Source organism: Lepidochelys olivacea (assembly GCF_965140295.1).
Source record: "Lepidochelys olivacea isolate rLepOli2 genome assembly, chromosome: 9".
Taxonomy (NCBI): Eukaryota; Metazoa; Chordata; order Testudines; family Cheloniidae; genus Lepidochelys; species Lepidochelys olivacea.
Window position 1 is genome coordinate 56,769,632 of NC_140419.1, and position 13,250 is coordinate 56,782,881.

Here is a 13,250-nt window from a genome sequence, read left to right on the forward strand (position 1 = left end):
GGCAGTTGGCTAGAACCAATGTATCCAGATTTCGTCAGTGTCGGTCGGATTTCACTGCATGTTTGAAGCAGGAAGGGACGAGTCCCTCCCTAATGATCAGTTGACCATTTCTTCACGAGTGGCTTCAACTGCTTATAACTAAGGCTGCCAGTCGTTCATGTAAGTCACAGGAGTCATGGAGTCTTTGACTTTCCTGGAAGTCTGTGACTTCCAGAGCAGCCGGTGCAGGGTGACCCCAGGGCAGACGTACCGGTCACTGCTTGGGTGGCCCCAGGCAGCTGGTCCCGGGAACTGTCCCAGAACAGTAGTCCAGGAGCAGCAGCGGGGCCCCATGCCTCCCTCCACCCGAAGCAGTAGGGGCCACCTGCAGCCGAGAAGCAGAAGCATATACTGATGCCGCCCTCCCAGGAACAGCGCTGTCCGAGAAGTGCACCCCCTCACCCCCCGCGCCCAGTACCTAACGCATAACTAGGGGTAGTTTTAGTAAAAGTCATGGACAGGCCAAGACTTTTTGTTTATTGCTTGTAACCCGTGACTAAATTGTAGCCTTACTTATAACTTTCACCAGCGAGTATGGGAATGGGTCAGAGCCACAGCTGTAGGGTTGAGACTCTTTTAGCATAGCCAGGACTGCTTTAATGTGCTTGTACTCGCTTAGTTTGGTGGGTTTGGGGGGGGGGGCAGATCCATGATGCTTTTTGCTGAGTTTTGTTGCAGGCTGTAGGCACTTGGGATTGATGAAACGAAGCTCTTTAGCGTTGGATTTGGCAGCATGGATGGAAGCTATCCTGCTGCTTACCTTTCTTCCCTGTGTCAGGATCCTGAACTCAACCAACTCATGGTCACTGCCTCCCAAATTCCCATCCACTTTTGCTTCCCTCGCTAATTCTTCCTGGTTTGTGAGCAGCAGGTCAAGAAAAGCTTCCCCCGTAGTTGGCTCCTCTAGCACTTGCACATTGTCCCCTACATTTTCCAAAAACTTCCTAGATTGTCTATGCACCGCTGTATTGCTTTCCCAGCGGACATCAGGAAAATTAAAGTCACCCATGAGAACCAGGGCTTGCGAGCTAGTAGCTTCTGCGAGTTGCCGGAAGAAAGCCTGGTCCACCTCATCCCTCTGGTCCCGTGGTCTATAGCAGACTCCCACCACTACATCACTCTGGTTGCTCACACTTCTAATAGAGCATCCCATGTGATGCGGAATGCATCTCCTAGGAATCCATGTCCCAGGCGCGCTCTAGAGCACAATTTTGAGGGCAAATGCTCTCCGGAGTGGCAATGATGTCTATGGTGGGGAATCCCAAGCAGATGAAGATGTAATGAAGGACTCACGTGTCGAGTTCCCATTCATGATCGTGGGAAAAATCCCCTCCAGTTTGCAGTGATGTTTTGGTGTCCAGGGAGGTATGCGGCTGAGATGGCGATGCCGTTTTGGATACATCGTTGCATACTTTTGGTGCCTCAGAGCAGAGAGTGGGACGTCGCCTGTTGAGGTAGAACATGCAGGCGGTATTGTCCATCATGACTCTGGTGCAGTGAGCGATCCCTGGGATAAAGTGTCTGCAGGCATTGCGGACTGCTCGTAGCTCTAGGAGGTTAATGTGCAGCGTGTATCTGGTTAAGGACCAGCTGCTCTGCACTGTATGAGTGTGAAGATGCACTCACAAACCAATTTAGGAGGCATCGGTTGGCCCAGATCCTGGGTGTGGGTTGCAGCAGGCTAGTGTGTCTGTCTCAAAAGGCAGGGTTCTGGAGTCTGTCTTAGTTTGAAGAAGAAAATAAAGGAAATGCACCCCAGGGTGACTATCAGTCACACTGTCATATAAGACAAACCCTCGGTGAGCTGCTCCATCAGTTCAGGGTGACGGTTATGGCTGTAGAAAGCACTGGGTCTCCCTGATCTTTCACCACAGTCACCGGCCTCGCTCCCCAGCCGCAGCGTTCTGATTCCCCATGTGCAGCCCCACCCGGAACAGGCTGCGGTCAGCGGCCCGCTGGAAGGAGAGCCACGTGTGACAGCCCAGATCGCCGTCAGAAACCCGCAGCCTGTGAGCCAAGTGCCCGCAGCTCGCAGCGCGGGGCACTTTCCCGCAACACCCGCGGCTCCCCAGCTGGCAGCAGGCAACAAACGTTGTTATCCTCGTCGAGAATGAAGATGTGCACAGAGGCTGTGCCGCTCAGGGAGGGGACCCCAGCGTCCGCCGCCGGGACATGGACACTGAAGTTCTTCGTTCGCCCGCAGGCCCAGGTGCCCAGCGCGTAAATATCCCCGCCCCGGGAGCTGATGGAAACCAGCGGTCCCCCAGCGCCTCGCCGCTCAAGATGGCGTAGGACAATCGGCCATTTCCAGCCATCAGGGGCCACACGCCGGCCACCGAGAAAATGGAGGCGGCCAGACTCAGAGTGATTCGCTGGCACACAGACCGTGTACGAGGCCGATTCGAAGCAGGGGACCTTGTCATTTACATAGGAAAGTCTCACTCGGAGGGATTCCCTGCGAGGCAGGGGAGGGGAGCCGCAATCACAGGCAACTATAGTGATGTTGTAGGTGGCCGCCCCTCTGCCCAAGACGCCGCTGGTCACCAAGGAGAATGTGTTTTCCGCAGGGACAGCAGCTGAAACGGTACGTTCTGCAGAATGTGGCCGCTGTTCTTCCCGTTGTCTTCGGAGCCCTGGTCTATGACGCTGAGCAGACCGACCATCGTCCCAGCTGCAGTGTCTTCCCCGATAGGATCGGAAAGGGAATTTACCGTCACTGCTGGGACATTGTAATTGCCATTCACAACATTTACAAGAACTGTGCAACGCTAACTGACTTCCCTCCCGCGCCTGCACTCCCACATTATATTCTCCACAATTCACTTCACCTTCCACCCCTAACTCCCCGTTATCAGGATCGATAGAAAACATTTTCTGAACATTGATTGTCGTGTTGCTGCCAACAATTTCCTCTAGCCTTCCATTTCCTCCTTCATTTAAATCGGTGCCATTCAGTCACTAACCAGGATGCCTTTGTCCACAATCTCCACTAGGCAGATAGTGTAGATGTTTCCATGAAATGCAGGGGCGTTATTGTTAGACTCCAGCACAGTGATACTCATCCGGCGGGTGCCAGATCTTTGGGGAGCCCCATTGTGTTTAGCTGCTGTTATTCGAGTCTGAGTCGATCCTTTTTCTCTGTCCAATGACTCTTCCAGTATTAAAATTGGCACTTTATTATGTCCGCCACGAGGCTCTACTTTCAAAGCAAAGTGTGCATTTGCCCAAATCTCATATGTGACCAAAGAATCAGTACCAAGAGGATCTTGAGCCCTACTATAGGAAGTACACTGCCCACTAAAACAGATTCAGCCACGTGCGGAAATCATCCAGGATTTCTAGTTCCACATACTACATTGCAAGATTTTCAACCACAATCTTAAATTTCAGTGCACAACGTCCTGTCCGCCCACGCAGCTCTGCTCTGTCCATTTTCACAGTGACGATCAGGGCTCCATTCTGCATTTTCAGCTCCACAAATTCTCCTTTCCTGACACAGTCCGCAGCCTGCGAGCTGGCAGGTTTCTGATATTATCCAGTTCTAGATCCTCGGCCATATTCCGCATAAAAGCACCAGGCTAGCGCTTCAGACACTCAGTAACGAGCCTCTTCAGAGACAGACACACAGAACCAGCATGCAGTAAATAGGTCTCTTAAGTACCAGCCCTGAGTCCGACATCTTAGTTTGCTTCTGTTCTTCATAGTAACCGCTTCATAAAGGCTTGGCAATAAGATCATTTCTTGTCTCTGCCTCGCTGTGGTTCACGATGTTGTGCAACAAAATAAAGAAATAATTAAAATATACAGATACATTCCTTTGAAAATACCTTTCTTTTACCTTTGCCTGTTTACTCGTGTGGTGACCGTTGTCTTTAGTGACTTGCTTTGCTGACTGCACTGTGAAAGGGGAAAATCATCCGCGATCCTTGTCCGTAACTGTAGACAACAGCGACATCTTGAGTCTAAACCAAAAATTGCTCGAAATGAATCGCAACATCAAAACCTCTATCAAGAAAATGCTTCATCAAATGTGAAGAGGAAAGATAAATGTGGGAATGTCCTAAAAGCTACAAACACATATTTTCTACTGATTCTTTTGCACGTGTAGGCTGTTATAGTATCGGGTTCTGTAATTTAAAAACCAACGAAAAATATAAGTCTTGACCCAGTTATAATATGTCCTCTTACTACAGCGTCCATTTTCTTTTACTGCATACCCTTAGGCTCCGTATCTCTTGCTAATGACGCATCTCATATACTTTGGCAAATAGGCCGATAAATGAAATATTTAAAGCTAGACATACATAATTAGGATGTAATTGTTAGTCGTCAATATTGGGAGTTTGTCTCCTTACATATTAGTCATCATCGTATGCGGATGAATTAGAAAAAGAGTATAAAAGCATTATCATATGTTTATTAAATGTTTGCCTCCACTGAAAGTACCTAGTTATCTCCAAAAGGTTAAACTTCATTCCATCTTTGTTAAGAAACTAACATATCTTACAAACGAAAAGAAGAAAGCAAAGCTTTTTACTCAAAACAGCTGACTGAACAAAACATCTCCTTCCTAATCGGAAGCTTCCTGAATTTGGGCTGTCAGGCACAGATCGCAGTCAAGGAGAGAAAGTTAAAAAACCTTGGGTTTTGTCATCCCTGAGTCTAAGTTCTAAAAAGCACTATGGCTCTCTTCCCTTGATCACCTGGTATCTCTTCTCTGCATCTAGTCCACCATCACAAAAGGTGGATTTAAACTTGATCAAGTGAACTGTTTGATTGTAAAAAGTCTATACAAGCTGTATCAGGAGTACTCCAAACCGTGAGCAGTTATCTACTAGTGTAGTAACCCTCTGAGATTAGGACATTATGGGTTTGACTCCCTCCAGTGCAGTAGGGGCTGCAATCTGCACCATCCTGCACCACCAGGGCAGTTCTAACATTAGGGTAGACTTCACCCTCTCCCTTTCTCTTGCCATTCCACTGGAAATTTATGCTTGGGGCACTACAGGAGCACCGCATACTGACACTGGCTGGAAGCTGCACTGGTTCACTACATCTCTGGGATGCCCTGCTTGGGCTGGTGCCAACCCAGCTCAGGAGGCATACGTTCAGTACGACCTGTATGAATTCAGGATACTATCTCAGTATTAGCCAGCCTAAATGTACTTGCTGTCTAAATAAAATTGGCAAAATGCAATCCATCCTCATAGCAATGTAGTTATAGATATTTTAAAACACATGAATCATTACTTGACAAATGTATTAGACTGAGCTTGTCGCCATTCTGTAGCTCAACTCCCAGTTGGAAGAGGCAGGATGGGGAGCTAGCTCCGCGAGAGGATGCTTCACTCGCTGACCGTGCTTAAACTCCTGGATGTCTGCCACCTCTCTCGGGCAGTACATAGACAACAGTGTTGAAAGCTGCAGAAATATCCAGGAGAATTAGAATGAATGTCTCTCTTTATCCATTTACATACTTCATACATCAGTGCCCTTAGAGCTGTTTCCATCCCATATCAGTGCCTGACTCCGGAGTGTGCTGCGACTAGAATGTTGGCCTCATTAGATGGACTTGCTACTGACCTTTTGTTAGCTTCCATATCAGCGTGGTCAGGAATGAAACTTTTGACATTAGGAGGCAGTTGGCTAGAACCAATGTATCCAGATTTCGTCAGTGTCGGTCGGATTTCACTGCATGTTTGAAGCAGGAAGGGACGAGTCCCTCCCTAATGATCAGTTGACCATTTCTTCACGAGTGGCTTCAACTGCTTATAACTAAGGCTGCCAGTCGTTCATGTAAGTCACAGGAGTCATGGAGTCTTTGACTTTCCTGGAAGTCTGTGACTTCCAGAGCAGCCGGTGCAGGGTGACCCCAGGGCAGACGTACCGGTCACTGCTTGGGTGGCCCCAGGCAGCTGGTCCCGGGAACTGTCCCAGAACAGTAGTCCAGGAGCAGCAGCGGGGCCCCATGCCTCCCTCCACCCGAAGCAGTAGGGGCCACCTGCAGCCGAGAAGCAGAAGCATATACTGATGCCGCCCTCCCAGGAACAGCGCTGTCCGAGAAGTGCACCCCCTCACCCCCCGCGCCCAGTACCTAACGCATAACTAGGGGTAGTTTTAGTAAAAGTCATGGACAGGCCAAGACTTTTTGTTTATTGCTTGTAACCCGTGACTAAATTGTAGCCTTACTTATAACTTTCACCAGCGAGTATGGGAATGGGTCAGAGCCACAGCTGTAGGGTTGAGACTCTTTTAGCATAGCCAGGACTGCTTTAATGTGCTTGTACTCGCTTAGTTTGGTGGGTTTGGGGGGGGGGCAGATCCATGATGCTTTTTGCTGAGTTTTGTTGCAGGCTGTAGGCACTTGGGATTGATGAAACGAAGCTCTTTAGCGTTGGATTTGGCAGCATGGATGGAAGCTATCCTGCTGCTTACCTTTCTTCCCTGTGTCAGGATCCTGAACTCAACCAACTCATGGTCACTGCCTCCCAAATTCCCATCCACTTTTGCTTCCCTCGCTAATTCTTCCTGGTTTGTGAGCAGCAGGTCAAGAAAAGCTTCCCCCGTAGTTGGCTCCTCTAGCACTTGCACATTGTCCCCTACATTTTCCAAAAACTTCCTAGATTGTCTATGCACCGCTGTATTGCTTTCCCAGCGGACATCAGGAAAATTAAAGTCACCCATGAGAACCAGGGCTTGCGAGCTAGTAGCTTCTGCGAGTTGCCGGAAGAAAGCCTGGTCCACCTCATCCCTCTGGTCCCGTGGTCTATAGCAGACTCCCACCACTACATCACTCTGGTTGCTCACACTTCTAATAGAGCATCCCATGTGATGCGGAATGCATCTCCTAGGAATCCATGTCCCAGGCGCGCTCTAGAGCACAATTTTGAGGGCAAATGCTCTCCGGAGTGGCAATGATGTCTATGGTGGGGAATCCCAAGCAGATGAAGATGTAATGAAGGACTCACGTGTCGAGTTCCCATTCATGATCGTGGGAAAAATCCCCTCCAGTTTGCAGTGATGTTTTGGTGTCCAGGGAGGTATGCGGCTGAGATGGCGATGCCGTTTTGGATACATCGTTGCATAATTTTGGTGCCTCAGAGCAGAGAGTGGGACGTCGCCTGTTGAGGTAGAACATGCAGGCGGTATTGTCCATCATGACTCTGGTGCAGTGAGCGATCCCTGGGATAAAGTGTCTGCAGGCATTGCGGACTGCTCGTAGCTCTAAGAGGTTAATGTGCAGCGTGTATCTGGTTAAGGACCAGCTGCTCTGCACTGTATGAGTGTGAAGATGCACTCACAAACCAATTTAGGAGGCATCGGTTGGCCCAGATCCTGGGTGTGGGTTGCAGCAGGCTAGTGTGTCTGTCTCAAAAGGCAGGGTTCTGGAGTCTGTCTTAGTTTGAAGAAGAAAATAAAGGAAATGCACCCCAGGGTGACTATCAGTCACACTGTCATATAAGACAAACCCTCGGTGAGCTGCTCGATCAGTTCAGGGTGACGGTTATGGCTGTAGAAAGCACTGGGTCTCCCTGATCTTTCACCACAGTCACCGGCCTCGCTCCCCAGCCGCAGCGTTCTGATTCCCCATGTGCAGCCCCACCCGGAACAGGCTGCGGTCAGCGGCCCGCTGGAAGGAGAGCCACGTGTGACAGCCCAGATCGCCATCAGAAACCCGCAGCCTGTGAGCCAAGTGCCCGCAGCTCGCAGCGCGGGGCACTTTCCCGCAACACCCGCGGCTCCCCAGCTGGCAGCAGGCAACAAACGTTGTTATCCTCGTCGAGAATGAAGATGTGCACAGAGGCTGTGCCGCTCAGGGAGGGGACCCCAGCGTCCGCCGCCGGGACATGGACACTGAAGTTCTTCGTTCGCCCGCAGGCCCAGGTGCCCAGCGCGTAAATATCCCCGCCCCGGGAGCTGATGGAAACCAGCGGTCCCCCAGCGCCTCGCCGCTCAAGATGGCGTAGGACAATCGGCCATTTCCAGCCATCAGGGGCCACACGCCGGCCACCGAGAAAATGGAGGCGGCCAGACTCAGAGTGATTCGCTGGCACACAGACCGTGTACGAGGCCGATTCGAAGCAGGGGACCTTGTCATTTACATAGGAAAGTCTCACTCGGAGGGATTCCCTGCGAGGCAGGGGAGGGGAGCCGCAATCACAGGCAACTATAGTGATGTTGTAGGTGGCCGCCCCTCTGCCCAAGACGCCGCTGGTCACCAAGGAGAATGTGTTTTCCGCAGGGACAGCAGCTGAAACGGTACGTTCTGCAGAATGTGGCCGCTGATCTTCCCGTTGTCTTCGGAGCCCTGGTCTATGACGCTGAGCAGACCGACCATCGTCCCAGCTGCAGTGTCTTCCCCGATAGGATCGGAAAGGGAATTTACCGTCACTGCTGGGACATTGTAATTGCCATTCACAACATTTACAAGAACTGTGCAACGCTAACTGACTTCCCTCCCGCGCCTGCACTCCCACATTATATTCTCCACAATTCACTTCACCTTCCACCCCTAACTCCCCGTTATCAGGATCGATAGAAAACATTTTCTGAACATTGATTGTCGTGTTGCTGCCAACAATTTCCTCTAGCCTTCCATTTCCTCCTTCATTTAAATCGGTGCCATTCAGTCACTAACCAGGATGCCTTTGTCCACAATCTCCACTAGGCAGATAGTGTAGATGTTTCCATGAAATGCAGGGGCGTTATTGTTAGACTCCAGCACAGTGATACTCATCCGGCGGGTGCCAGATCTTTGGGGAGCCCCATTGTGTTTAGCTGCTGTTATTCGAGTCTGAGTCGATCCTTTTTCTCTGTCCAATGACTCTTCCAGTATTAAAATTGGCACTTTATTATGTCCGCCACGAGGCTCTACTTTCAAAGCAAAGTGTGCATTTGCCCAAATCTCATATGTGACCAAAGAATCAGTACCAAGAGGATCTTGAGCCCTACTATAGGAAGTACACTGCCCACTAAAACAGATTCAGCCACGTGGGGAAATCATCCAGGATTTCTAGTTCCACATACTACATTGCAAGATTTTCAACCACAATCTTAAATTTCAGTGCACAACGTCCTGTCCGCCCACGCAGCTCTGCTCTGTCCATTTTCACAGTGACGATCAGGGCTCCATTCTGCATTTTCAGCTCCACAAATTCTCCTTTCCTGACACAGTCCGCAGCCTGCGAGCTGGCAGGTTTCTGATATTATCCAGTTCTAGATCCTCGGCCATATTCCCCATAAAAGCACCAGGCTAGCGCTTCAGACACTCAGTAACGAGCCTCTTCAGAGACAGACACACAGAACCAGCATGCAGTAAATAGGTCTCTTAAGTACCAGCCCTGAGTCCGACATCTTAGTTTGCTTCTGTTCTTCATAGTAACCGCTTCATAAAGGCTTGGCAATAAGATCATTTCTTGTCTCTGCCTCGCTGTGGTTCACGATGTTGTGCAACAAAATAAAGAAATAATTAAAATATACAGATACATTCCTTTGAAAATACCTTTCTTTTACCTTTGCCTGTTTACTCGTGTGGTGACCGTTGTCTTTAGTGACTTGCTTTGCTGACTGCACTGTGAAAGGGGAAAATCATCCGCGATCCTTGTCCGTAACTGTAGACAACAGCGACATCTTGAGTCTAAACCAAAAATTGCTCGAAATGAATCGCAACATCAAAACCTCTATCAAGAAAATGCTTCATCAAATGTGAAGAGGAAAGATAAATGTGGGAATGTCCTAAAAGCTACAAACACATATTTTCTACTGATTCTTTTGCACGTGTAGGCTGTTATAGTATCGGGTTCTGTAATTTAAAAACCAACGAAAAATATAAGTCTTGACCCAGTTATAATATGTCCTCTTACTACAGCGTCCATTTTCTTTTACTGCATACCCTTAGGCTCCGTATCTCTTGCTAATGACGCATCTCATATACTTTGGCAAATAGGCCGATAAATGAAATATTTAAAGCTAGACATACATAATTAGGATGTAATTGTTAGTCGTCAATATTGGGAGTTTGTCTCCTTACATATTAGTCATCATCGTATGCGGATGAATTAGAAAAAGAGTATAAAAGCATTATCATATGTTTATTAAATGTTTGCCTCCACTGAAAGTACCTAGTTATCTCCAAAAGGTTAAACTTCATTCCATCTTTGTTAAGAAACTAACATATCTTACAAACGAAAAGAAGAAAGCAAAGCTTTTTACTCAAAACAGCTGACTGAACAAAACATCTCCTTCCTAATCGGAAGCTTCCTGAATTTGGGCAGTCAGGCACAGATCGCAGTCAAGGAGAGAAAGTTAAAAAACCTTGGGTTTTGTCATCCCTGAGTCTAAGTTCTAAAAAGCACTATGGCTCTCTTCCCTTGATCACCTGGTATCTCTTCTCTGCATCTAGTCCACCATCACAAAAGGTGGATTTAAACTTGATCAAGTGAACTGTTTGATTGTAAAAAGTCTATACAAGCTGTATCAGGAGTACTCCAAACCGTGAGCAGTTATCTACTAGTGTAGTAACCCTCTGAGATTAGGACATTATGGGTTTGACTCCCTCCAGTGCAGTAGGGGCTGCAATCTGCACCATCCTGCACCACCAGGGCAGTTCTAACATTAGGGTAGACTTCACCCTCTCCCTTTCTCTTGCCATTCCACTGGAAATTTATGCTTGGGGCACCACAGGAGCACCGCATACTGACACTGGCTGGAAGCTGCACTGGTTCACTACATCTCTGGGATGCCCTGCTTGGGCTGGTGCCAACCCAGCTCAGGAGGCATACGTTCAGTACGACCTGTATGAATTCAGGATACTATCTCAGTATTAGCCAGCCTAAATGTACTTGCTGTCTAAATAAAATTGGCAAAATGCAATCCATCCTCATAGCAATGTAGTTATAGATATTTTAAAACACATGAATCATTACTTGACAAATGTATTAGACTGAGCTTGTCGCCATTCTGTAGCTCAACTCCCAGTTGGAAGAGGCAGGATGGGGAGCTAGCTCCGCGAGAGGATGCTTCACTCGCTGACCGTGCTTAAACTCCTGGATGTCTGCCACCTCTCTCGGGCAGTACATAGACAACAGTGTTGAAAGCTGCAGAAATATCCAGGAGAATTAGAATGAATGTCTCTCTTTATCCATTTACATACTTCATACATCAGTGCCCTTAGAGCTGTTTCCATCCCATATCAGTGCCTGACTCCGGAGTGTGCTGCGACTAGAATGTTGGCCTCATTAGATGGACTTGCTACTGACCTTTTGTTAGCTTCCATATCAGCGTGGTCAGGAATGAAACTTTTGACATTAGGAGGCAGTTGGCTAGAACCAATGTATCCAGATTTCGTCAGTGTCGGTCGGATTTCACTGCATGTTTGAAGCAGGAAGGGACGAGTCCCTCCCTAATGATCAGTTGACCATTTCTTCACGAGTGGCTTCAACTGCTTATAACTAAGGCTGCCAGTCGTTCATGTAAGTCACAGGAGTCATGGAGTCTTTGACTTTCCTGGAAGTCTGTGACTTCCAGAGCAGCCGGTGCAGGGTGACCCCAGGGCAGACGTACCGGTCACTGCTTGGGTGGCCCCAGGCAGCTGGTCCCGGGAACTGTCCCAGAACAGTAGTCCAGGAGCAGCAGCGGGGCCCCATGCCTCCCTCCACCCGAAGCAGTAGGGGCCACCTGCAGCCGAGAAGCAGAAGCATATACTGACGCCGCCCTCCCAGGAACAGCGCTGTCCGAGAAGTGCACCCCCTCACCCCCCGCGCCCAGTACCTAACGCATAACTAGGGGTAGTTTTAGTAAAAGTCATGGACAGGCCAAGACTTTTTGTTTATTGCTTGTAACCCGTGACTAAATTGTAGCCTTACTTATAACTTTCACCAGCGAGTATGGGAATGGGTCAGAGCCACAGCTGTAGGGTTGAGACTCTTTTAGCATAGCCAGGACTGCTTTAATGTGCTTGTACTCGCTTAGTTTGGTGGGTTTGGGGGGGGGGGCAGATCCATGATGCTTTTTGCTGAGTTTTGTTGCAGGCTGTAGGCACTTGGGATTGATGAAACGAAGCTCTTTAGCGTTGGATTTGGCAGCATGGATGGAAGCTATCCTGCTGCTTACCTTTCTTCCCTGTGTCAGGATCCTGAACTCAACCAACTCATGGTCACTGCCTCCCAAATTCCCATCCACTTTTGCTTCCCTCGCTAATTCTTCCTGGTTTGTGAGCAGCAGGTCAAGAAAAGCTTCCCCCGTAGTTGGCTCCTCTAGCACTTGCACATTGTCCCCTACATTTTCCAAAAACTTCCTAGATTGTCTATGCACCGCTGTATTGCTTTCCCAGCGGACATCAGGAAAATTAAAGTCACCCATGAGAACCAGGGCTTGCGAGCTAGTAGCTTCTGCGAGTTGCCGGAAGAAAGCCTGGTCCACCTCATCCCTCTGGTCCCGTGGTCTATAGCAGACTCCCACCACTACATCACTCTGGTTGCTCACACTTCTAATAGAGCATCCCATGTGATGCGGAATGCATCTCCTAGGAATCCATGTCCCAGGCGCGCTCTAGAGCACAATTTTGAGGGCAAATGCTCTCCGGAGTGGCAATGATGTCTATGGTGGGGAATCCCAAGCAGATGAAGATGTAATGAAGGACTCACGTGTCGAGTTCCCATTCATGATCGTGGGAAAAATCCCCTCCAGTTTGCAGTGATGTTTTGGTGTCCAGGGAGGTATGCGGCTGAGATGGCGATGCCGTTTTGGATACATCGTTGCATACTTTTGGTGCCTCAGAGCAGAGAGTGGGACGTCGCCTGTTGAGGTAGAACATGCAGGCGGTATTGTCCATCATGACTCTGGTGCAGTGAGCGATCCCTGGGATAAAGTGTCTGCAGGCATTGCGGACTGCTCGTAGCTCTAGGAGGTTAATGTGCAGCGTGTATCTGGTTAAGGACCAGCTGCTCTGCACTGTATGAGTGTGAAGATGCACTCACAAACCAATTTAGGAGGCATCGGTTGGCCCAGATCCTGGGTGTGGGTTGCAGCAGGCTAGTGTGTCTGTCTCAAAAGGCAGGGTTCTGGAGTCTGTCTTAGTTTGAAGAAGAAAATAAAGGAAATGCACCCCAGGGTGACTATCAGTCACACTGTCATATAAGACAAACCCTCGGTGAGCTGCTCGATCAGTTCAGGGTGACGGTTATGGCTGTAGAAAGCACTGGGTCTCCCTG